General features: G+C 39.5%; 1 long non-coding RNA gene across 1 annotated transcript in view; it reads right to left on the reverse strand.

Moving 5' to 3' along the window:
- Positions 1–1917: 1917 nt before the first annotated feature.
- LOC134296059 (uncharacterized) overlaps positions 1918–24941 on the reverse strand; it is a 32907-nt gene continuing 9883 nt past the window's right edge. Inside the window, exon 2 of the long non-coding RNA XR_010002628.1 lies at positions 1918–5003. This is a non-coding gene — a long non-coding RNA (uncharacterized LOC134296059). The remainder of the gene's footprint in view (positions 5004–24941) is intronic.

Genomic DNA, 24941 nt, shown 5'->3' on the forward strand with positions numbered 1-24941 from the left:
CTAGTGTTGGACATCGGGCTAATCGCTGTGATTTCAAGAGAAGAAAGCGGAACAGCCAGGTCAGTTTAACCTTTGAATAAAAAGTATTCCGTATACATTAACCAGCTTGTTGCTAGATCTTACAGTGATTATTTAGGAGGTATCTCAGTGTCATTTCACATAAGGATTTTGAGTATCCATTGTGTGTTTTGTCATTCCAGAATGAATGAACACAGATTGTAATTAGTTTGGCCTCTGTCACTAGGTTTTGAAATCCTGGTAAGCATCATGGCCACATATTAACAGCTGTCCAGAAAGAGTTGCTTTGTTTGATACCTTTTTACATTAGCTTTGTTGTTTGAGGGAATAGACTAGGGGTCCTTCCAGACAGGCTCAGACCCCGGGACTGATGCCTCGGGTAAAAATGAATCTAGAAAAAACCATAATTTCCCAGTTTGCTCTCTCTTAATAACGTATTTGGAAATATCCGGACCTTGAGAAGAACTGGGTCAAAATAACCCAGTTTCTCCCGGGTTTTTGGGCAGTGTAGAACGGCCCTAGGAGAGTGAATTCTCCTCTGTTACAGGTTAAGCATTTCTTATCCAGAATCCCCAAATCTACAACACTCCAAAATTCAGAATTATTCACATGGGTGGCTGAAATAGTGACATCTTTGTTTTTCAAAGGTTCAATGTACACAACTTTGTTTCATGCACAACTATTTAAAATATTGTATAGTTTTCATATGTATATAAGCCATATATTAAACAAATGAATGTAATGTTTGGATTTGGGCCTCATCTTCAAGATATTACATTATGAACTTATATACAAATACACACATTCCAGAATCTAAATGAGTCCAAAATTCAAAACACCTCTGGTCCCAAGCATTTAAGATAAGGGATATTCAACCTGTACTAACTTGCTTCCAACTGTTATAACACATACACACTTTAGTTTTCTTTGTTTGCTTCCTGAATATATAATCCTTGGAAGTCCATTTTCTATTGGCACTCTGGCCCAATGGCTTCCCATTGGAAATTGGATTGCCAGTCAAGATAGTCTGGTTAGAGTTAGTTGTTGAGGGACCAATCATCAACTGCAAGGGGATGGTGGACTCCTTCAGCAAAAGGGCTGGAATGCTTCTTCACTGTTAACCATCTGCAGAATTATGTACTTCCATTAAAATTGATCTAACAGCATGTGTCAGTGTTTGAGGAGACAGTCTTGAGGAGACAGGGATCTACAGCCAGTTTTAAAACTGACCATGACATGTTCATCTCAAGACATGGCTACAGGACCTTCTCTTCATAATGGCGTTATTGCAAAAATCTCCAAAATGAATGTCAGTTTCCTATGCTGCTTTAATCCCCACTGCCCCAGCTCCTGTGATAATTTTACCATCGTCACTGTGCCTCCATGTACACTATTACCACCACCACCATTTACATCAGAAAAAGGCATTGGAACTTACCACCCACAAAGATTGCTACAAACAAATCAAGTTTATTGAAAAGTCTCCCTGTTGGAGACAATAAAGAATGTCCTGACATAAAATATCTGTTGTAAACTACAGGAAAATGTAGCTTCCAGAGGATCCCCCAGTCAATCACCATGCTGCTATGGGCCATGGTGGTGCAATGAGTTAAACCCTTGTGTCAACTGAACTGCCAACCTGAAGGTTGGCAGTTCAAATCTGCAAGATGGGGTGAGCTCCCGTCTGTCAGCCCTAGCTTCCCATGTGGGAGCATTAGAGAAACCTCCCAGCAGGATGATAAAATATCTGGGCATCCCCTGGGTAATGTCTTTGTAGACAGTCGATCCTCTCACACCAGAAGTGACTTGCAGTATGTTCTCAATTCGCTTCTGACACAATAAAAAAACATGCTGCTGAAAGACCCTAGGAGTTATATTCCAAAAACATAAGTTGCTCAATAATAATCATAATAATAATTTTATTTTTGTACCCCGCCACCATCTCCCCAGAGGGACTCGGGGCGGCTTACAGATATAAAACCAACATACAATAATATCAAATACAAAAACACACAAATAAATTTAAAAGGCATTAAAAAATCACAATCATAAAACACTTGAGAAACACAAGATCTTATTTCAGCTATCTGTTGCAGGTCCAAATTCCCATGTTCAAATATTTGTATGTATGCATTTCAATATTTTTATCCCACCCTATGTCTAATATTGCACCAGATCAGAAAAGTTATTATGGATTATCAAAGCATGAATATTTTTGGAAATGTGTGAAGTAATTCAGTAAATGTTGAGCAGGATGGCGACTGCAAAGAAAATGGGTGTTTCATATTGAAGATAAACCATTTCTGCAAGGCTACCAATTAGCCTTCCTTAACAGTCAATGAATTCATGTCCCATGTAACTAATCCCAGGACCTTTTGCTGGAATGTGATTTGTGGCCAACAGTGTGGATTTACACTTGAACTATTTGCTTCTTTTCCTAATGTCAGACTATTGCAGACATGTGAAATAACTATGAATGGAAATGCTCCTGAACACACTACATTGCCTCAAACACACTTCAGCTTTTGAAAGCATTTACAGCAAGATGGTGCAACATGAAGAGTGGCTATCCTGCTATGTTTCAGATCTCTATAAGAATGGTTTTGCATTGCACTTCTAGACCTTGTGCCGTGAAGTCTTTAGTTTCTTGTAACATAACAAGAAAGAAGGGAAGGGGAGAAAAAAATTGATATGGCAGCACCTTTAAGACTAACTGGTTTCCTTTTAGCATGAGCTTTATTTTATTATTTATTTAAAACATTTATATTTCACCCTTCTCACTCCGAAGGGGACTCAAGATCGAGCACAACATAGATACAGCAAGCATTCCATGCCGGGACTTAAAATAACTATAAATATGAACAAACATTAAAATCAGTTATATCTACTTTAAAATTAGTTGTTTAAACCAACTCAAGATACCATTCTGGCTCTGGCCAGCAGAGTAGGTTTCCTATTATTACTTTAGTGGCTATAAGCCCACTTTTTCAGATACAGTACAAAACCTCACATATTCAGCATATTTATACAATTATGGGAGAAGGATAGACTATAATAGGGTATGTTATTTTGCGGAAAAGAGATGCCAAGTGAAAGTCAGATATGCATTCTAGAAAGTTGGTTTCAGCAAACCTGGGGAAATATTGGGTGTGACCCCATGATAAGAAGTACTAAAGAGAGGGGAATTCATGATGGATGGGTGTTTATTAAAAATGAGCTATTGAAAGCACAATTTCAAACTGTTCCAATGAGGAGGAAAAATGGGATATATCTTTGAAAAGCAGGGTGGATGACTAAAGACGTTTCTACTGGACACAGATTTAAAACAGACATCTACAAAAAATGGAAAAAGGGGGGAAATCACCAAAGAGAAATTCAAATAAATAGCCAGTAGTATAGGGGAAAGGTAAGAGAAACCAAAGAGCAGAATGAATTCAAGCTTACTAGAAAGATTAAAAATAATAAAAAGATGTGGGTATTTTTAGGTTATGATCATAACAATAGGAATAACAATGGTAAGGTTGTTGTATGGAGAAGGTGACATAATACTAACGGAACAGAAAACCTGGGGACGGACATACATTGTTTTACCGTGCCTTCTAATAATTTCCAACCTATTGCAGTCTTAAGGTATGGGGTTTTCTAAACCTGCAAATGTGTAATTTTCCAAAGTTCTTCAGCATCATAGTCTAATGCTCAAACCACAGCACCATGTTGACTATCACTATTAAAATGTTAAAGGATTGTCCTGTGATGATCACATGCAATATACTTTACATTATTTCTATCCACATGAGATTGAGCACTTCATTCTCAACCCCTCCCTCATGCATGCAAATATAGGTATATACATATATCTGCATTTTATACATATGCTTTGACAGGGCATTAGCCATTCTATTAAGTAAAACAAGGCAGATGGTATTTAAATGCTGATAGATGGAAGTGTATTAATATCACTATGCAATTATCCACAGAAATGCACCTTCAAAAAGAATGGTGATTATATACACACAAATGTATTTAAAAAATAAAGATGATTGTGTGCTGACAAAATGTGTAGCTTTTCATGGAAGGAAGAATCAGGTCTCCTCCCCTCCCCTCTACAAGTGCCTACAACGCCACCTCACAGCTGAACACAGCTGACTGGGCATAGATAAAATAATTTAGTTTTTACAGAAAAGTGTGGGATAAAGCATCATTTTTAAACATTAGATTTAAGCCCTCAGGGGTTAAAAAAAAACTGAACTGGATTTGAATCCTGAGGAACATCATGTATTAAATGAATACTGGATATGAGGTGAGTACAATCTTTCATGCCCGTGTAGACAACCCTTATGTTTGATACCACATCCATCATTATGTTAACAGTGGTACTCAACCTGGGGTCCCCAGAGGTTTTTGGCCTACAGCTCCCAGAAATCTCAGCCAGTTTACCAGCTGTTAGGATTTCTGGGAGTTGGAGGCCAAAAAACACCTTGGGGCTCCAGGTTGAGAACCACTGTTATATAAAATCATAGATTCACAGAGCTGGAAGAGACCACAAGGACCATCCAGTCTAATCCCTGTCATGCAGGAACACACAATCAAATCACTCTCAACAAATTACCATAATATATTCTCTCACTTTGCTATCCCCTCTGAAAAACCGTGCCAAGCATTTTGAGGCTACAGCTGCTATTGTAACTTTATTGTCTTTTTTCAGAAAGTTAAATTCGTTTATGATGGCTTCTGTTATAAGATTCAGATAACCATAAAACCATGGAAACAGGAAAAAGCATTTTGTACTGAGTGAAGATTCTGAGGACTGTATTGCTTGACAGTAGAAACCAGCACAGTAGCAGGAGTGTCACATTTGGCGACAATCCCTATAATACATATTTGTGTGGTACCCATCACTGGTCCTCCACCATTCCGCAATGAAGCAATCAGGGCTGATTGTGCCATGGGGTCTGGGCTTCTGTGATGGCATCCTCTCTTCTTCCCTGCAGATGATGATGATAATGATGATGACAATGATTATTTTTACATCATGTACTTCACATTTGCAAAATACCTTTAAGAAAAGGGGGGGGGGAAACGAAGAAGAGGAATCAGTATAGCAGGGAAGTAGAGTTATAGAGCCCATCAGGAAATGCAGTTTTGCACTGCTGAGACATCATAGTTGCATGACACCACTAGTAACTATGTGATTTTGCCTGTCATCATGGCTACAAGTAGCCACTATCCTGTGCAGCCTTGCCAGGTATCCCGGATTTTAAGGGGCAGTCCCTTATTTGCATAAAATGTCCCGTGTCTCAGGCCAGGACCTCAATTCTCCCTTATTTCTACTATGCGGTGATGGGCTCTCCCTCTTTGTGGTGCTGGAGGTCTCAAACTTCACCCTAGTCACTGCAACAGGCAGGGAGGGCTCCCTTCCCACTGGGAAAAGCCTCTGATTACAAATTTAATTTCTTACATGCCTGCAGAGCTCTTTCAGACTTCCTTATCACAGGTCATGAAGAAAACTAAGGGTCAAAACTAGTCAATAGACCTGAACTTCACCTTGCCAAATTCTAGACTCTCAAACGCATCTGTCTTATTTACATATTATGCAAATTATTTAATTATGCATGCTCTGATTGTCATTTAATTTATTAGTGTCCCTTAATTTCATCTCTGACACCTGACAACCCTGATCCTGTGTTGCAGAAACACCACATGATAGTGGCTTCATGTGGTAATATCACATAGCATCTTTTACATTACAGAAGTATATCACTATGATCTCACATGGCTGCATCTTAGGGAGTTCTGGAATTTGGAGGTTAAAGAAGCATTCAAACATTTTGGTTGCGAGATCTCAACACTCCTTCTCACGCTCACAGGATGGAAACCATGGCAGTCAAAAGTGTAATCATAGTACTATAGTTTATGTTGTGTGAAAGGGCTCAAGGAAGATGCACTTTAGGAGTGGAATCATGGCGCCCTTCATACTATGCTGGGCTCTGATTCCTAACAGTCCAGTCAATATAGCTAATGATGAGGCACGCTAGGAGATAACTGTCCAACAAAAATCTGGAGAGCTGCCCCCCATTTCCCCAACGTCTTTGGGGAAACGGAGCTATTTATTTCAAGAATTTGGCCAGAGATAGATTATGTAGCAGCATGATAAACCAACAATGAGGATAAACTATTTGGTTTTCTTGGTCCCTTCAAAGTAACACTGAACAAATATTGTCATTGGCAAAGCAGACCCAACATAACTTTCACGGGGGATAGAAAAGCAGGGAAAGGAATACTAAAGTAATAGGTTTTTTAAGCATTCTTTCCTTATTTATTTGTTTAAAGAAATGAAGATATCAACTTGGTAATCATGATCTGTTTTTTGAGCTATCGTAGAAACAAAGATAATTGGAAAGCTCTTGAGAACAGGACTTTTTTGTACTTCATGTTCTGGCATGAAGATCACCAAGGAAACCCATTAGTGTTGCAGAGCATGAGGGTCAAGGCAGAAAAGTGTGATAGTCCTCCAGAGACTTAGCAAAGCTGAGGTTTTGTAATCAGGGATAGCTAGACTCTCATCACATTGGCACCTCTATATTTTACCACTTTTCACAAAGAAAAGGGCAAATGGCAGGACTGGTAATTGTAAATGTATATACCAAAGCTATTCCGCAATATATAGAAGTTCTTTCTGTAGTTTGCTGGCATGGGTAAGGTGTCAGAAGTCAGAAGAGGTAAGCAAATATTGTTTCCTATAATCAAAATGGGAGACAATGCAGTTATGTGGTTCTACATATCTGTCAACCTGGCATCATACTGGAGGAAATTCAGAGCTGAAAGATAGAACCATGCTGGCTGGGGAAGTATGGGAACTGAAAGAGGCAAGAATGTTTCCAAGCTTTAACAAAATGCTAAAACAAACTTAGGTGGCATTGAGGACAGAATGTATTGTTGAAGGCTTTCGTGGCCGGAATGACTGGGTTGCTGTGCATTTTTCAGACTGTATGGCCATGTTCCAGCAGCATTCTCTCCTAATATTTTGCCAGCATCTATGGCTGGTACCTTCAGAGGTTCTGTAGACAGTGAGACAAGTGGAGTGTATATATTATACCTGTGGAATGTCCAGGAGGGGAGAAAGAACCCTTGCCTGTTTAAAGCAAGTGCAAATTAGTTAGCTTGAATTAGCATTCGAATAGCCATGAAGTTTGCAAAGTCAGTTGGTGAGGGTATCTGTATGAGGCATGTTTATAACATGACACTTATTTTATCTCATGTACTTTAAGCCTTCTGTTTCATGATCAGCATGTGGTTGTCAATTTAAACTTTAGTGCTGTCAAAGTGTTGTTGTTTTTTGCAGTTCCTTGGTTTTTAGGTTTACTTTTTGATGTTCATGTCCTTGCCCTCCTTCACTGAATGATGCCTTGCTACACAACATGCATAGAATCATAGAATCATAGAATAGTAGAGTTGGAAGAGACCTCATGGGCCATCCAGTCCAACCCCCTGCCAAGAAGCAGGAAATCGCATTCAAAGCACCCCTGACAGATGGACATCCAGCCTCTGTTTAAAAGCCTCCAAGGAAGGAGCCTCCATCACGGCCCGGGGGAGAGAGTTCCACTGTCGAACAGCCCTCACAGTGAGGATGTTCTTCCTGATGTTCAGGTGGAATCTCCTTTCCTGTAGTTTGAAGCCATTGTTCCGTGTCCTAGTCTGCAGGGCAGCAGAAAACAAGCTTGCTCCCTCCTCCCTATGACTTTCCTTCACGTATTTGTACATGCATGCATTTCTTACATCTATCTGTGAGCTTCCAAAGACATTGTCCCCTTTACCACCCAATTTCATTCCATTTTCTTCACATTGGACACTTCCTATCTTTACAAAGAATAGATGCTCAATTCAGTGCTGTTTCTTCCATCTTTGTTTCCTTTTTGCCTCTTGTCTGTGACTAATCAATGCCATTTCATATTACAGTATACTGTATTACAGTTTTGTAATCTTCAAAGGAAAAACAGTTCTGAAAATCACAGCTCTACAAATATATATGAGCATGCCATTTATGTGTTGAATAGAAATAGCTGCAGGTTTTGTATTCACCAACAGAAGAAGAGGAGGTGACAAAAGAAGGATACATGCCATCTTCCAGACAAGATGCTAAAATTAAATGGAAAGATGGAAGGGTAGAAAGTAACAAAAAGGCATAGGCATGGGTAATGGATAAATATGAGTCAGTGCAATTATATATATTTAAGAGATCTGATATCTTTTGGGGAGGCCCTCCTCTCGCTTCCGCCTTCCTCACAGTTACGTTTGGTGGGGACGAGAGAGAGGGCCTTCTCGGCCGTGGCCCCCCGGCTCTGGAACTCCCTTACCTGGGAGATTAGATTGGCGCCTTCCCTACCATCCTTTAAGAAACAATTGAAAACCTGGATGTTTGGGCTGGCCTTTGGAGAGACAGCCATTGGATGACCAGCCTCATTATAATTATAATTCTATTCTGAAAGTTATTAGGTTCCTTTCACTGGGATATTTTAATCTAATGATTTTATCTTATATTGCTGCTATAGTCCCCCCACCTTTGAAGTTGACTGAATTGCATTGGTGGTTGTTTGATATTATTACTATTGATATTATTACTGTTGTTTAAATCTTTGTTTTAACTTGTTTTATCATCTTCTTGTGTTTTAAACTGTGTGTATTGTTAATGTATTTGTGCTGTTACTTTTGTAACATTTGAGCCGCCCCAAGTCCCCACGGGGAGATGATGGCGGGGTATAAATAAAGTTTTATTATTATTATTATTATTATTATTATTATTATTATTATTATTATTATTAATCAGAATGTCTTTTGTGGTTAAATTTGCATCTAAACAACTGATTTGGAAATTAGGTGGGGCAGCTGTTCAAAGATTAGAATGCACATTCTCTATGGAGAAGAAGACTGTTTTATGTGCAACTATTTGACGGTTTACAGAACTTTTGGCAGAGGGTAATAGTTCCCAGTCCTCAGCATTGGCATTCTCACTTTTTTCTGTTTGATAGGTTAGATGCAAAGCTTCTGCCAACCCAGCAGTTCGAAAGCATGCAAATGTGAGTAGATTAATAAGTACCACTCTGATGGGAGGGTAACGGCACTCGATGCAGTCATACCAGCCAGATGACCTTGGAGGCATCTATGGACAACGCTGGTTCTTCTGCTTAGAAATGGAGATGAGCATCAACTCCCAGAGCCGGACACAACTAGACTTAATGTCAGAGGAAAACCTTTACCTTTTTATACTCCAATGTGTCCTCCTCTATGAAGGGAGATAGCATATAGCAAAAGCCAAAAAAACAGGGAAGGAGGGGGGGTCAGCCCAAGTTACTTTTCTTTTGGCACAACAGCAGGCAGTGATTTGACTATCCCTGGCTGAAATAGATAATGTAATCTGCCCATAATGCTTCCATATAGGTGGCAGACAAAGGAAGTAAGCATGCAAGAAAAAAGATCATATTTTCATCTGCCTTTCTCTCTTTTTCCCCTCAGGTATCTTATCCAGTGGACAAGAGAACAGCAACAACAGTTGCAGAAGTTGTCGCATCTTCCAATATTTTCATCCCTGATCAAGGGTTATTAGCTTCTCCATCAAAAGCGCCTGTGTCAAGTTGGATTTTATGTTTAAACATCCTCCTATGAGAATTAAGTAATTTATGTCATGATACCAATGCATTGATCTGGTTAAATGGTAGTCTCACAAAGCCCATTCTGAATGAGGGCAGAGTCTTATATTTTTACAATGAATAATTTTTAAGATGACACAATGAAGCCAATTCAGATTGAGTGTAGGAGGCAGTGTTATCACAGTGAATAGAAAATGTTCATATTTCTCTCCTCCTCCGGCATACAATGAAATGGGGGTGATAATAAGATAGTTACTATCTGTGAGGGTTGACGAATTCATTAATGACTCTTCCAAGTGGAGATCAGCATTTTTTGGAACAGTTGTTATGATCCCCCCCCACCCCCCAACACACACACACACAGACATCATGAAATTGAAATATTTTGGTGAGTTTTGCATAGCAGTCTCTAATGCTAAACTAAAAAGAGATGCTGGACTGGCTGAATGTTGCCATGTGCCTCTCCATATGCTGACATATGAGCACTACTTTGGCCATGTCATTATAAAATAGCTTTGAACAGATGGAGAAAGCAAAATAGCACAAAAACATGAGTGCAAGAGTATTTTGCTATTTGTTGCACCCCAAGGCAGCGTGGGCACACGAAAACCAGACCGGAGCCAATATAACACACAAGCCGTTTATTGAAGCAGAATATATATATCTATGCACATTTAAAATGGAAAGTCAGAGTAAGAAATAGTCCATAATATATAGTCTATTGCAATTCAGAAAGAGTTTATCAATGTCCAATTTGTAATCCACAAGTGAAGCTCAATAGCTTCCTTTAGAAATCAAAGTTTGTCCATTAAGCAATAGCAGAAACAAAGCACTTCAACTCCGCTTGAAAAGTCCTGTAGTAAAGTCAAAGAAGCAAGGTAAACAAAGTGAAACCAATCTCGATTCAGGAACAAGGAAGTCGCGGTAACAAGGCAAGGTCTACTTGGGAGTCGCACCTTGGCGCAGTTCACTTGAAAGTGGAAACTCGGCACGGATTCAGAAGACAAGGCAAGGAGCTGGAAACTGGAACCTCTTCCGAGGAAAGGCAAAGTTGACACCGCAACAAGAATACCATGAGGGGCACTTTTAAGGAATCCCAAACCTGTAAGATTAAGGAGTACAGGACCCCCAAAAACTTCCCTTGGGAAAAGTTAACCATCCGACTTGTGAGCTAATCTTTGAGACCTTCTCACTCCCTCTTTCTTGCTTCTATCTCTAGTAACAAATTCCTTCCAATTAAACATCTCATCTTTACCCAGGTCAGCACCTGGTGTGGGTAATGATGAAGAGACTTCGGAATGTCTGCCAGTTAGTGGGTCTTCTGAAATCACCGTATCAGGCATTTGCAAGGTCATGGGGCCTCGTCTTGAAGCAGAATTGTCTGCAAAATCCTCAGCCTCATCTCAAATTCCATCTCTTGATGGAATACAGGCCATGATGGCTGATCTACAACACTATTGGATTTCTTCTCTTTAACATAAAAATTACTCCATCCTTGGTGTATGCCTTAGGTTAGTGAGAAATAAGAATGAATAGTTATAATTTGCTGTAGTGGCATTAAACCAACTATTAAGATCCCTTCTACAAAGGATTATATCTTTAATATTAATTAAGTCTAGTTTAATTTAATGTAATTTCTAATTAAAAGGGCAGGAGCTCCTGTCCCCCCCCCCTTTCCTAGCACATTATTTCTTCATGCTAGGAGGACTCACTGGTAGCTGGGTAATTTTTTTATTTTGTTTTAAGAGTTGTTTTGGGGGCTTGCGGGAGGGGATGGCTGCCATCCTGCATTTTTGGGCTCCACCAGGGAGTCCCAGGACAACCTGGTAGTGAGTCCCCACAGGCCCAGTACCCCATTAGACAAATGAGCAACTATCAGATTAAGTCATAAATAGCAATCAGAAGTACTGAAACATAGGGCACAAGACGTGTGGGGCAAAGGTTTTACTCAGGACCAAGCAGTAGATCAAGATTGAAGGAAATCCAGATGGAAAATAAAATCACACAGTGGGCTTAATAAACAAGACAGACTTGTTAAGCCCACTTTCAGGAAGGCCTGAATCTAATGTTACAGTAGTTTGATCCTAATTAATTCAGTTTTACAGGAGGCGTCATTTGGATGCCTCCAGTAAAACCGAGGCAGGTCTCGGTTTAAAGGCCTGTCTGGGTGGGCCCTTAGTCTTCTGACAGAAATATGGAAAAAAACAATGATGGTGGTGGTGATGACGATGATGGCATATCTGACAAAAGGCATATTATGATAGTCAAGGCCGTAGCCAGAAAAAAATTTCGGGAGGGGTTTTGAAAATTTCGGGGGGGGGGGGGGGGTGAACCCCTAGCACATACCCCTCCCTGCTACAAACCTGTCAATATCTGCTTGAGATAGTGCCTGGAGGGACTCTTAATGTTTTGCATCTCATAGACTGAGCATGGGGATTTGGTTAACCAGTTAAAATTCATGAGTAAACGAGATTTTTTTTTATAACTTGAAAAATTTCGTGGGGGGGGGTTTGAACCCCTAAAACCCTGCCCCTCGCTACAGGCCTGATGATAGTGCATATTAAGCATTTTGAACACATATTTTAAAGTTTATAATTTTTTTCTAGGAGGTGTGTTTTTTCTCAATGCTTGATTCCCCCACATCAAACATGGAATATAATTTAGATTCAACAGCTCCCTCCCAATAAAACAAGGCACTTGAGTATGAAGAATGTTCTACTTGCATTCAAGTTATTATGAGCAGAAGTCTCTTCGAAAAATGATTTCCAGTCTGTGACTGACTTCTTGTTTTTGTTTGTCAGTTGATGATAGACAGATAGATAGATTCTCATATTTCTCATAGTGTTACAATGTAAGACAACTCACAATATAAAAACATTTTAGAGAACAATAATAAAAAATACAGCACATCCATTCTAAAACCTAGGACCCCCAACAATGAATAGCTGAATGCCTGAGTAGGAAAAATGTTTGGTGGTAGAAGCACAGTAGAGAGGGTACTAGGTTAGCTTTCCTAAGCTTTTCATCATTTGGGAGCAATCATTGAGAAGATCATATTTTGTGTTTGCACCAGTGTTATTTTGGATAGTTTTGGAAGCTAGAGAAAGACATCTCTCATAGATCTCAATGCCCGGTAAATGTATATGGGAGGATATGGTCTTTCAGACAACCTCACATAAAAGTACATAGAGTTTTATAGATCATACCCGGCAATCTGAATAATGCCAGTAATGGATCAATGGAGCTGTTGTATAAGAGAAGTAATATATTCCTTGCTACTAGTCCTGGTCAACCTAGTCCTGATTACTTACTAGAAATCTGGACCTGCTACTGTTTCTAAACCTCCTTCAAAAGCAGCTCAATAAAGAGCAGATAACAGTAATCCAAACTGTAGATAACTATGCCAGGTATCACTATGATCTGATAACATACCTCCAGGAATGGAAATAGCTGGTGCAGTAATTTTTCAATATGCCTCTAAAATACTCTGTAAAGGTAACAGAGAAACCATTACGCATTATATCAATGAAGTAACTTAGTTCTATGTTGTCTTACCTTTGACTTTGGCCCCATCTGCACTGCCATGCAGAAACTACATTATGAGTCTACATTGACCATATAATGCACATTCAAACTGCGTTATGTGACACTATAGATGGGACCCTAGTTAGATGCTATCAAAAATATATCTCCTTGCAAATCAGTTACTTGTGACCCATTGTCCATTTTGCAAGTGCACCTTTTTGAGATTTACTAACCTTGGTGTAAATTTTAACAGTTAAAAAACAAATCATAAACTGGTTTCCCCCCATGTGTCCTGAATAATGGCCAAGAGAATTGTTATAGGAAGCCTGCCAAAGGAAGTCTTGGAGACTCTTCTGCCTGGCTTTTAACCAGCCTAACCAGTTTGCTCGCCCTCTCCCTTTCTCTTTTTTTATTGCTCAGCCATTTTATTTTTAGACACATCCAATGTTAGTTGAAGGGCAGTGTTGCAAACAATTGAAACATAGAGACCACTTTCTATCTCCCAAGCAATTCTGAGAGCTCCTTGCAGGGCTAGACAGTGGCCTCTGGCAACTTTATACAAATGCTGTGGTCCACCATGGAAGATATTTGAAAAATAAACATACAGATATAGATACACATATAGATATTTAATGGGGCAGTGCTGTAAAGAAAAGTGCAGGGACTGATAGCAGCAGCTGCCACAATCTTCCAGGTCCTGTCATAATGTGCATTAAGCCAGGACCCATGGACATTATGGAGAAGAAAGATGGTGGCAGGGCCACTGCAGCTGCTCTGCTTGATACTTAATGTTCCAGTACTAGGCTTTCAGACATTAGGCCTGAAAATTAATTCAAGTAATTCTACTTTTTACCAACAGGGAAGTCAATTTGTTGCCACTAATAAGGGAAACAAACTGTCATTGAAGCACTACCTTCACCTTTGGTGACGGTCTCTATCACACGACCCCATGTGCATCCCATTGTCAGCCTGCCTTCTCCTCATGTTTATCCCCTGCTATTGATGGGAGAAAAACATAGCTGCCAATCCAAAGTATTGTGCAACAGATCCATTCACAGTCAGTGCTGACATAATCAGCCATAAAGTGATGTAGGGTAGTGGTATTTTCCTTCTTTCCCACTCTCTCCTGTCTCTCTATTCCTGAACCATTTTATATTTACTATAATATTTGGCTTTTAAAAGATTAGTCATGGTTGGAACTGCAAAATCATTTAATAATAATAATAATAATAATAATAATAATAATAATAATAATAATAATACAACCAGCAGAAGTACAGAATGTGGGATTATGAAGGTATACGGAAGTATGACTATGGGAACATGAATCAGTGAATCAGCACAATTGCACAAATTGAGAGAGATGAGATACCAAGGGTGCTCCAGTGCCATAGTAATTGTGTTCACTGCCCCTCCTTTCTCTTTTTTCCTCATTGCATGCTATCTGAGAAGCTGCAGCAGCTGCTGCCCATGAACTCTCTTTTCCACCTGAGATGTGAATGACATGAAAGGAGGGAAGGAATGCACTTGGGAATGCCCCTTCTGTTCAGCATCTCAGCAATATTATGTTTCACCACATTCAACCTACTCAGGACGGGGGATTAAACTATACCTAATAATGTCAAGGTACAGGATTCCCGTTGTTGTTATTGTCGTTGTTGATGATGATGATGGTGGTGGTGGTGGTAGTAATGATGTGTGGCTTCAAGTTGTTTTCAATTTACGGCAGTACTAAGGTGACCCTATCATTACTTTCACATGATATTAGATTTAAGTAGCTCAGAGTCAACTGGCCTGCTTTGAATTGTTGATTAGAAATTTACTTTTTTCAAATCTTTGTACTGGGTTTTAAACGTCAAAAGTCCTCCTCCCTGTAGATCTATTTTCTAGCTTTCATGATATACATTTTCATATCAATTGTCAAACATGTACACACAATGGGCAGAAAGACATCCCTCCCAGCAAGATTTAGGATATCTCTTCACAAGGCAGATCAGGGAATATGGATCCATCCTGTGCTGGATGGGGCCACACTACCCCTGAAGACACAGGTCCGCAGTTAAGGGGTCCTCCTGGACCCAGCATGGAACCTGGAGGCCCACGTATCTACAATAACCAGGAGAGCCTTTGCACAATTAAAATTTGTATGCCAACTGCGCAGGTTCCTTGAGAAACCTGATATGACCATGGTGGTACATACCTTAGTTACATCCCATCTGGATTGTTGTAACATGCTCTACGTGGGGCTGCCTCTGAAGAGTCCTTGGAAATTTCAGGCCCTGAGATCTTCAGGAGAGGCCCTTCTCTCAGACCCACCTCCATTTCAAGCTCAGTTGGTGGAAACAAGAGAGTACGCCTACCTTCTTGGTGGCTGCCCCTCGACTCTGGAACTCCCTGCCCAAAATGGAAGCCAAAATAGCCCCCTCCCTGCTGTCCTTCCGGTGGCAAACTAAAACTTTTTTATTCAGATAGGATTTTAAAAATTCAGGTGTTTAAGATCTAATCAGGGGGTGCTGTGACTTTAACTCTGAATATTTAAGCTGTGGTTTTTTATTAGTGTTTAATTCTGCTTTAAAGTTTGTATAGTTATGTATTTTGAATTGTATACTAATGCTTTAATATCAAGCCACCTTGAGTCCTCTTTGGGGAGATAAAGCAGAGTATAAATATAATAATAATAACAACAACAACCACCACCACCACCACCATACCCTTTTTTGGATCCTCTGCTAATAGAATGGCTTCACTTATATCTGTTGATTTGAATGTAGTAGCTAAGAGACAACGTAAACCTGCATATTTATTGCAGTTTTGCCATTTAAAAAAATACTGTGTCTGAAAATTCAGCTCAATCTGACAGAGAAATAAAATGATATAGTAATTTGGGTTTTTTTATGATGTTCATTTGCCTTTGAACTTTTGAATCTCCATTCCAGTTTGAGACCTGACTTGCAGGCAACTAGCTATGGGTATGTAAAAAAAAAAGTGGGTTATTTTTCAAGGAACCAAATCAGAACATGGCCACATCTTCCAATTTGTGTAAACTGAGATTTTCAGTTGTAATTTTCAGAGGGAACAGAAAAGTAAAATCTCAATAGTCTAATTTTGCAATTCATTTGTTTCTTTTACTTTTTTTTTTTTTTAAAAAAATTAGGGCTTCAATATTTGCATTCAAACATAGGCAAAAGAATCCTGCAGTGAAATCCCATGCTGGCACCTCATTGTATGCATGGAACATTTGGGATGGTGCCTATGCATCAAACTTAATATGCAGTTTCTTGTATTGTTAAAATAGATATATTGGGACTTGTTATTGTGTTTGCAATCTCAAATTATAATAAGCCTCACAGAACTCAAAAAGAGGTTGTTGTTTATTTAGCCAAGAAACTGATTAGGCCAGAAAAGAAGAAGCTCATGTTTGTATACACTGTTGTTGTTGTTTTGTTTTTTTTACTTCATTCCACCCACCAGCAGAGCAGCACAGCGGTGTTTGCAACAATATTCTTATCATGTCAAAACCCAACATTTTTCGCACTAAGTTCTAAAAAAAGGAACCACTTTGTGAAGGCCAGGAATAAGAGGATGCATGTAAACCAGATTAATTGGCTCAATGCCTACCACACTGAAGGGCTCGGCACAATCGGATTTTCTTCTAGATAATCCTTAGTTAGGATCATTAGAGCTTAAATGAAGCCCTCGTGTGTTCATAAGATGGCCTCTCTCTTTATTCTAATGCACTGAACCCTGAGAGGGCTGTCACACAGAAAGCACAGCCTGCAGCTTTCACAAGCAGAGAATTGTTGGCACCCTCGGCACTTATGTCATTTTTGTCACTGAGAAATGATTGCTTCCTGAATAAACGAAGAAGAATAAGCAAAGAGGGCCCTAGCAGATATAGTTATCTGGACTGGAATTTAAGTCAGCAAAGTCTCCCCTTTTCTACCCACCCCTGCTCACTATTTCACTATAATGAAATGGACTTTATTATGCTGAGATGATTGTTATGTAGGCAAGAGAGGACAACAAACACAGTTGTGTAGCAAAGGTAAGTACTGAACTGAGACTGGCTGTTCACTGTAGAATTAATGCAGTTTGACATAGCTTTATCTGCCATGGCTTAATGCTATGGAATCTTGGGATTTGTAGTGTGGTGTGATACCAGCACTTCTTGGCAAAAACCATAAATCTACAACTCTCAAGATTTCATAGCACGGAGCCATGGCAGTTAATGGTGTCAAATTGCATTAATTCTTCAGTGTAGATGCACCCTGACTGATGATTTTGAACAATATTCCCACTGCTTCTTTGCATCTCTCTGTCTTTTGAGAGCACACGGATCTTTCCTCTCCTTATCCTCCTCAGTACTCACTGACATAAATTAGGCTGAGACATACTGACCAATTTACTTGAAAGACCATCTGTATCCTCCTACTATACTTTGGGAAGCCAGGGTCACAATGTGTTTATTTCTGTAATTATATTCTGTTCTAACTTCCACAACGGTATAAATGTGCTTTAATACCCGGGATGTAATATTGTACTCCATCACTTCCACTGTGGATTAGTATCCATGAAAGCTCATGCAGAAATGCGATGCTACTAAATTCCTTTTATGGAAACTATGGACTGCTGGGGGAAAAAATCCAATGCATCCTAGAGCAAATCAAACCTGAACTTTCCCTAGTAGCTATGATGAGTAAACTGAGACTGTCCTACTTTGGACACATAATGAGAAGACATTACTCTCTAGAAAAAACAAGAATGCTTGGTAAAGCCTTGTGAAAAGAGGAAGAAGGCATTTCAGATGGAAATGGCCCTTGACCTGTGAGGTCCCGCAAGGTTCTATTCTGGCCCCTATGCTTTTCAACATCTACATGAAACCGCTGGATGAGGTCATCTGGAGTTTTGGAGTTCGGTGTCATCTCTACGCAGATGACACTCAACTCTACTACTCATTTCCACCTAATTCCAAGGAAGCCCCTCGGATATTGGGCCAGTGCCTGGCCACTGTGATGGCCTGGATGAGGGCGAACAAACTGAAGCTCAATTCTGACAAGACAGAGGTCCTCTGGGTCAGTCGTATGTCAGATCAGTGTATAGGGTGGCTACCTGTGCTCGATAGGGTCGCACTCCCCCGAAGACACAGGTCCGCAGTTTGGGGGTCCTTTTGGATGCATCTGACACTTGATGCTTAGGTATTGGCGGTGGCCGGGAGGGCTTTTGCATAAATACAACAAAGTTCAGCCTTCTGGGTGTTACTGTATCACAAATCCCATCAGATCTAGTCTTAATATCTAATGATGAAGAATACAGGAGTTGTAGTCCAGTATCTGGAGGGCCAAATAAAATGACATGGCAGGTCAAATTTGGGGCATGGGCCTTGGGTTTGACACATGAATATCTATGATATTGTTCAGCAAGAGATATTTCATTCCTATAGGGTTTACTATTATCTGCAGGTTTGTGTATCCACACAAAAACTGGAAATGCATTTTCCATGGATATGCGGGGCGCACAGTACTTCATTAATTCTAATGACAACATCTAGATTTTTTAAAAAGATTCAAAAGAATCTAAAACTATGTAATTAACCACATACTTCCAATTTCCATCTCTCCCTATCAGGGCCAGTTCATCATGGAGGCTGTTGAAGCCGCCGCATCAGGCGCAGCCCTTGAGAGGCGCTCTCTAGGCGGCGGCGGCAGCAACCATCGGGTCGCTCGCCGCGGAATGAGGAAGTCCTCGCTCTTCTCGTGAGATTTTGCAAAATCTCACAGAGATCTTGCGAAATATCACGAGATTTCTGCAAGATCTCGCGCAATATCGTGAGATTTCTGCGAGATTTTGTGAAATATCACAAGATTTCTGCAAGATTTTGCAAAACCTCGTGAGAAAGCGAGGCCTTCCTGGAGGCCTTCGTAGTTCCACAGCTGGAGAGAGCGCCGCCGCCGCCAGTATGTTGGGAGGGACGTAATTTCGGGGGGGGGGGGGGGGAGGCGGCCCTTACATAGCAAAAAAACCTAGGGCCAGCTCTGCTCCCTATCATCTTTTTAAAAGAAGTTAAAAACCTTGCTCTTCCAGTGTGCCTTTGAATAATCTAGCCCCATGACCAAAACCCCACTTGATTGAATTCCATTATCTTTTGCACTTTATTTTTTCTCTCCTGGTAGAAACTTGAAGCCCGATCTCACTCCAATTCTCGCTGAGAATGTTGAGCACCTTGTACTCTTGCCCCAAATGGCACCATAATACATAACTTTGCACTTTTGCTTACACCTTTCCTCCAATTTTATACCGTTTTCTTGAGTAGTGGTCCGTCTATGTTATTATCCTATGTTTTTATATTGGTTTTACTGTTATTATATTGGGTTATTTGTTTTTAATGCATTTTACCTGGGTGAAGTTTGCTGTTTTATATGTATTTTATTTTTCCTGTTATTTGTTTTTGGGCTAGGTCTTGTGTAAGCCGCTCCAAGTCCCTATGGGGAGATGGTGGCGGGATAGAAAAATAAAGTTGTTGTTGTCGTCGTCGTCATCATCATCATCATCATCATCATCATCATCATCATCATATTATGGATAGACTCAATCAAGGAAGCCATGGCCCTGAGTGTGCAAAACCTGAGCAGGGCTGTTGAGGATAGGGTGACTTAGAGACCTGTCATTCATGGGGACGACTAACTTGGGGGTAATTAAAAATAACAATAAGATTCCTTCTGCCCACCATTCCATTTTGCCTTTTATGCCACGACAGTCTAACATGTTCATTTGTTCGGTGACTAGCCCCAAGTACTTCAATAAGCTTGGCAAAATGAGATCTGAACTGGTCTTGGTGTGGCATTTTTATCACTAGCATGCCTGTTCAAATGGCTACATTGTTTGGTGTGCAGTAAGTAAGTGCTCCACCTTTGCTGGGGTGAATGGTGCAGGACCCCACAAAAGTGAAAAACTGCAAATTAAAAATACTGTTTTTTAACCTGAGAGAACATCACTCTGGAATTACAGTGTTCCCTCACTTATCGCAGGGGTTAGGTTCCAGGACCACCCGCAATAAATGAAAATGTGCGAAGTAGGGATGCTCTATTTATTTTAATATTTATACATTATTTTAGTTGTTATACACTATTTTAAGTCTTTATTAACCAATCGTGTGTTGATAAATTGCCTTCTTCTCTTCCCATTGCCTCTTGGGCTCCTTCTCTCTTCCTTTGGCTTTTCCTTCTTCCCTTCCTTATGCTGTAAATTGTAATTTTTTATGATTTATAATAGTATTTTAGAATGTATTGAAAAAACCGATATTAACTATATCAATAAGCTCAGAATTAGTAATATTTAGCCTGGAAAAGCTAAGATTGAGAAGTTATATGCCAGCTGTCTTGAAATACTAGAAGGGATGTTATGTGAATGATAGAGCAAGCCTGTTTTCAGACATTTCAGAGACTAGAGTATTCACATTAGAAGGAAATAGATTTTATTTAAACATTAGGAAGAATTTCATGAGAGTAAGAACTGTTCAACAATGCACTAGACTTCCTTGAAGTGTGGTGGTCTCTATTTTAAACAGAGGTTGAATGACCATCTTCCAGGAGTGCATTAGTAGTGTATTCTTTTACGGCAAAAATTAAACTACATTGTCCTTCCCAATGATTCTATGTTCAAGATTATTCTCAGCATGTTCGTGGGAAGTAGTATTTGAAAAAACTTTCATTTGTAAAGGAGAAGAAAAGAGCAAATAAAATATATGAACTCAAGAAATATGCTTTCCAACCATAGACCATAACTTCCTAAATAGTGATTAGTAAAGTAAGCCACAGAGGGCAAGAGTAGGAAGGATTCTGTGAAAATTTTCAGCACCCAGATCATCTGCTGGGACAGAGGTGTCTTGACATAGTTTAACAGGATCTTAATATGCCAATGTATTAGACTCAATGGGACTAAAACAATAAATTTAACTATCAAGAAATAGCATTCCATGAAACACCTTCTTAAGTGGAAACGGTGGCTGGAGCGTTCTGTGAAATGGAGTCTAAGAAAGAACATTTTCAAATATTATCCAAGCTGATGAGTGGAAATCACTCATGTGTTCAAAAAACATTCTTATCACAATCCCACCACAGCTACAATTTGAATTTAAGACCTTTGTCAGTGTGAGAATTAATTCTCACACTAGAGATCTCTCGGAATCATGAAACCTTCCTTTAAAAGCTGCCAACAGACCTTTGTATCCTTACTTATTAAGATTAATCATTCATTAAGTAGTATGGAATGAAATGCGACTAATCAACAATTCATCTTTCAATTTATTTAACTAACTTGGCCTTGCTGATTCAAACAGTCTTCTTAACACATACAGATACATAGAGCCTTCTTATCACATACAAATAGAGCAACTGTTGCAGTAATTTAGAAAAATGACATCAGGTTTCAGATTGTTAACCTTTAGCAATGATTGCGTTATGGCACATTTCTTGGCAGAGTTGTGGAAGGAGGAAGCGGAGCAGTTCCACAGCATCAAAAAGAATAAAGGAAAAATCAAGTAAAGTCTTTTTCACATGCTGGCTCCCAATTACAAAGTTATATTATTACCAAATTTATTATTTTCAGCCAATCTCTTACATCTACTGTACGTGTTTGGGAGATTTTTATATTGCTCTTCTTCTTACTCAGTTCTGCTATTTATGGAAAGTATGGAGGGTTACTGAGGTTCCCCTGCTGAGGTCCCATATAAAGAATGCACATAATTAACTAGATACTTGTTTAATAGTTTGCTGAGTATCTGTATTTGTTGCTGAAGAACAGAAACTGCACTGGATTCCTTTGCCTAACAACTACCCTCGTTTCCTTCCCTCAGCTCCTTTAAGAAGCTGTTAAAAACTTACTTGTGTACTCAAGCATATGGGGAGGAGGAAGATTAGCACTTTGTTTAAATTTTGACCCAGTTCATGGAGACTAACCTTTGTCCGGATGGCCTATTGTTAACTGTATGATATATTTTAATTGTGATAATTACTTCTGACCATTATTAGAGTCATTAGAGCAATGTGTCCCAATTATTTTATTTTGTATATTTAACATTTTTCACCTGTTATTTTGAGTTGCTTTATAAGTATATCCCGATGTTGTCTACTTGATTGTTTATTATTTGAAATGTTTTTATGTTATGTTTTTCAGGCATTGATCTTGATCGGCTTGCCGATCTTTTGTTGTTCACCGCCCTGAGTCCCTTTTGGGAGATAGGGCAGTGTAGAAATAAAGTTATTATTATTATTATTATTATTATTATTATTATTATTATTATTATTATTATTATTATTTTAAGGTAAAGGTAAAGGTTTCCCCTGATGTTAAGTCCAATTGTGTCCGACTCTGGGGGTTGGTGCTCCTCTCCATTTCTAAGCCGAAGAGCTGGTGTTGTCCATAGACACCTCCAAGGTCATGCGGCCGGCATGACTGCATGGAGTGCCATTACCTTCCCGTCGGAGCGATACCTATTGATCTACTCACATTTGCATGTTTTCAAACTGCTAGGTTGGCAGAAGCTGAAGCTAACAGCGGACACTCACTCCGCTCCCCGGATTCAAACCTGGGACCTTTCCGTCTACAAGTTCAGCAGCTCAATGCTTTAACACACTGCACCATAGGGAGCTCCATTATTAGTTTAGTCTGGAGCAAACTAAGAGACTGAACATCTCCTGAAAATAGATTCACCACCTTGCATAGCTCCTTAGTTACTCCCCCCTGAGACATATGTGATCAGGCAACATCAAAGTGTCCTCAAGATAGCTAAAGTTATTAATGAGAAAGAACATAAAACTTAGAAGAAGCTGCAGCAGTTTGCCTTTGCCCAAGTAAGATTCTGCTCCTTTTTCTTCCCACTCAGCTGAGTTAATAGGATGCAAAATGCTTTGGCTCTTTTAATTCAATCCGTAATCATTGAAATACGATGAGGATAAATGGCGGAGGGAAACCTGGACATTTTAAAAAGAATCTGAAAAGTGAACAGACATAGGATTCACTGCCCAACTGACATAGGAGCCACATCAGCTAAAATGGTGATGTGGCATGTAGCTCTGTGGGGACTTCATGACAAGGCCTAGAGACAGCTCTAAGATTATAATTGTCAGGGAAATAATGTGCCTGTCTCAAATTAAATCTAGTTCAGTCCAGTTGGGCAGGACACACCTGGTTTAGGTTTTCTACATTCAAGGATTATGATCCAAACTTTAAATCAACAATGAGCCTCTTTTATATATAGTTTTCTTTTCAGCTTGTACAGCCTGAGGATGTTGACCTGCTGCTTGCCAGACTGCTGACATCCTCTTTGAATTCTTGTCTTTTCATCTTAAGAAAACCTGCCTGAACTGGAATATATGGTATACTATATTTAATTGATTGCCATTGGAGTGGAAAGCTCCATTGGTATAGTTCTGTTGAATGTCCTGCTGAATGTATCACACATCATGAAGACATGACATCTGTTTGTTCAATGAGGCAGTGGATGGTTGAATGAGTGAGTACCATAAGTGTTAAATCAAATTTATCATAATTCTTTGCTCAAAGTAAGATCCTGACCACAGACCTCAAGGGTAATAAAAATTACCTTAGATGTGGTATAGTTGCAGGCAGGGCCGTAGCCAGAAAAAAATTTCGGGAGGGGTTTTGAAAATTTCGGGGGGGGGGGGGTGAACCCCTAGCACACACCTCTCCCCGCTACAAACCTGTCAATATCTGCTTGAAATAGTGCCTGGAGGGACTCTTAATGTTTTGCGTCTCATAGACTTAGCATGGGGATTTGGTTAACCAGTTAAAATTCATGAGTAAACCAGGTTTTTTTTTATAACCTGAAAAATTTCGTGGGGGGGGGGGGGTTGAACCCCTAAAACCGCCCCCTCGCTACAGGCCTGGTTGCAGGCATCTGAATGAAGATGTGATAAAGCCAGTGCCAAAGAAACTAATTTAGATCAACTCCACAAATGTATAGTAAAATGGTAGAACTTATGTAAGACAGTAAAATTTTGCTTTTTGGAATTAAATTTTTTTTTTCAAATCCACAGATGCTCAATTCTCATTATAAATCATGGTGTTGCAAAAATGGTACCCATTATATAAAATGGCAAAATAAAATTTGCTTTTTGTATTTTGTTTCAATATTTTCAACCTATGGATGTTGAATCCATGGATATGGAAGGCTTGATCATCATGCTCAATGTGGTAGTATGTTATTGTTAGACCTGGTTTTGCTGGCTGTAGTCCAAACAGGAGTATATGTAAAGTTTTCTGAAGTGTTCTCATCAGGATCTGCTTCAAAAAAGTCCAACATTATTTTTTAAAGTTGTTTTAGTTTTTTTTTATGCATCATAAGTCTCCTTTATAATTCCCTTTCAGCAACTTACCTAGCTTCTAAATTTTTAAAACTTTCATGTAAACAACACACAAACAAAATTAATTTCATACCCCTCAAAAAATGCATTATTTATTTCCACAATCAGAGCTTGGGGAAAGTTCCTTTTGGGGACTGCAACTACCATAGTGAGAGGCTGCAGAATTCTGGGAGTTGTAATCAAACATATGTGTCATGGGCTTATCAAAAATGAGGTGGAAACTACAAAAAAAAAACTTTGAAAAGCAATTAGGAGAGGCATGCGGACAATGATAGAGTATGACATGACTAGAATCTTTTTAACTGCAGCTGTTAGATGCATGTGCAATGGATGGTTTTTATCTACCTACCATATGTGTATCTTTCCAGCCCAC

This window comes from Anolis carolinensis, chromosome 2 (assembly GCF_035594765.1).
Source record: "Anolis carolinensis isolate JA03-04 chromosome 2, rAnoCar3.1.pri, whole genome shotgun sequence".
Taxonomy (NCBI): domain Eukaryota; kingdom Metazoa; phylum Chordata; class Lepidosauria; order Squamata; family Dactyloidae; genus Anolis; species Anolis carolinensis.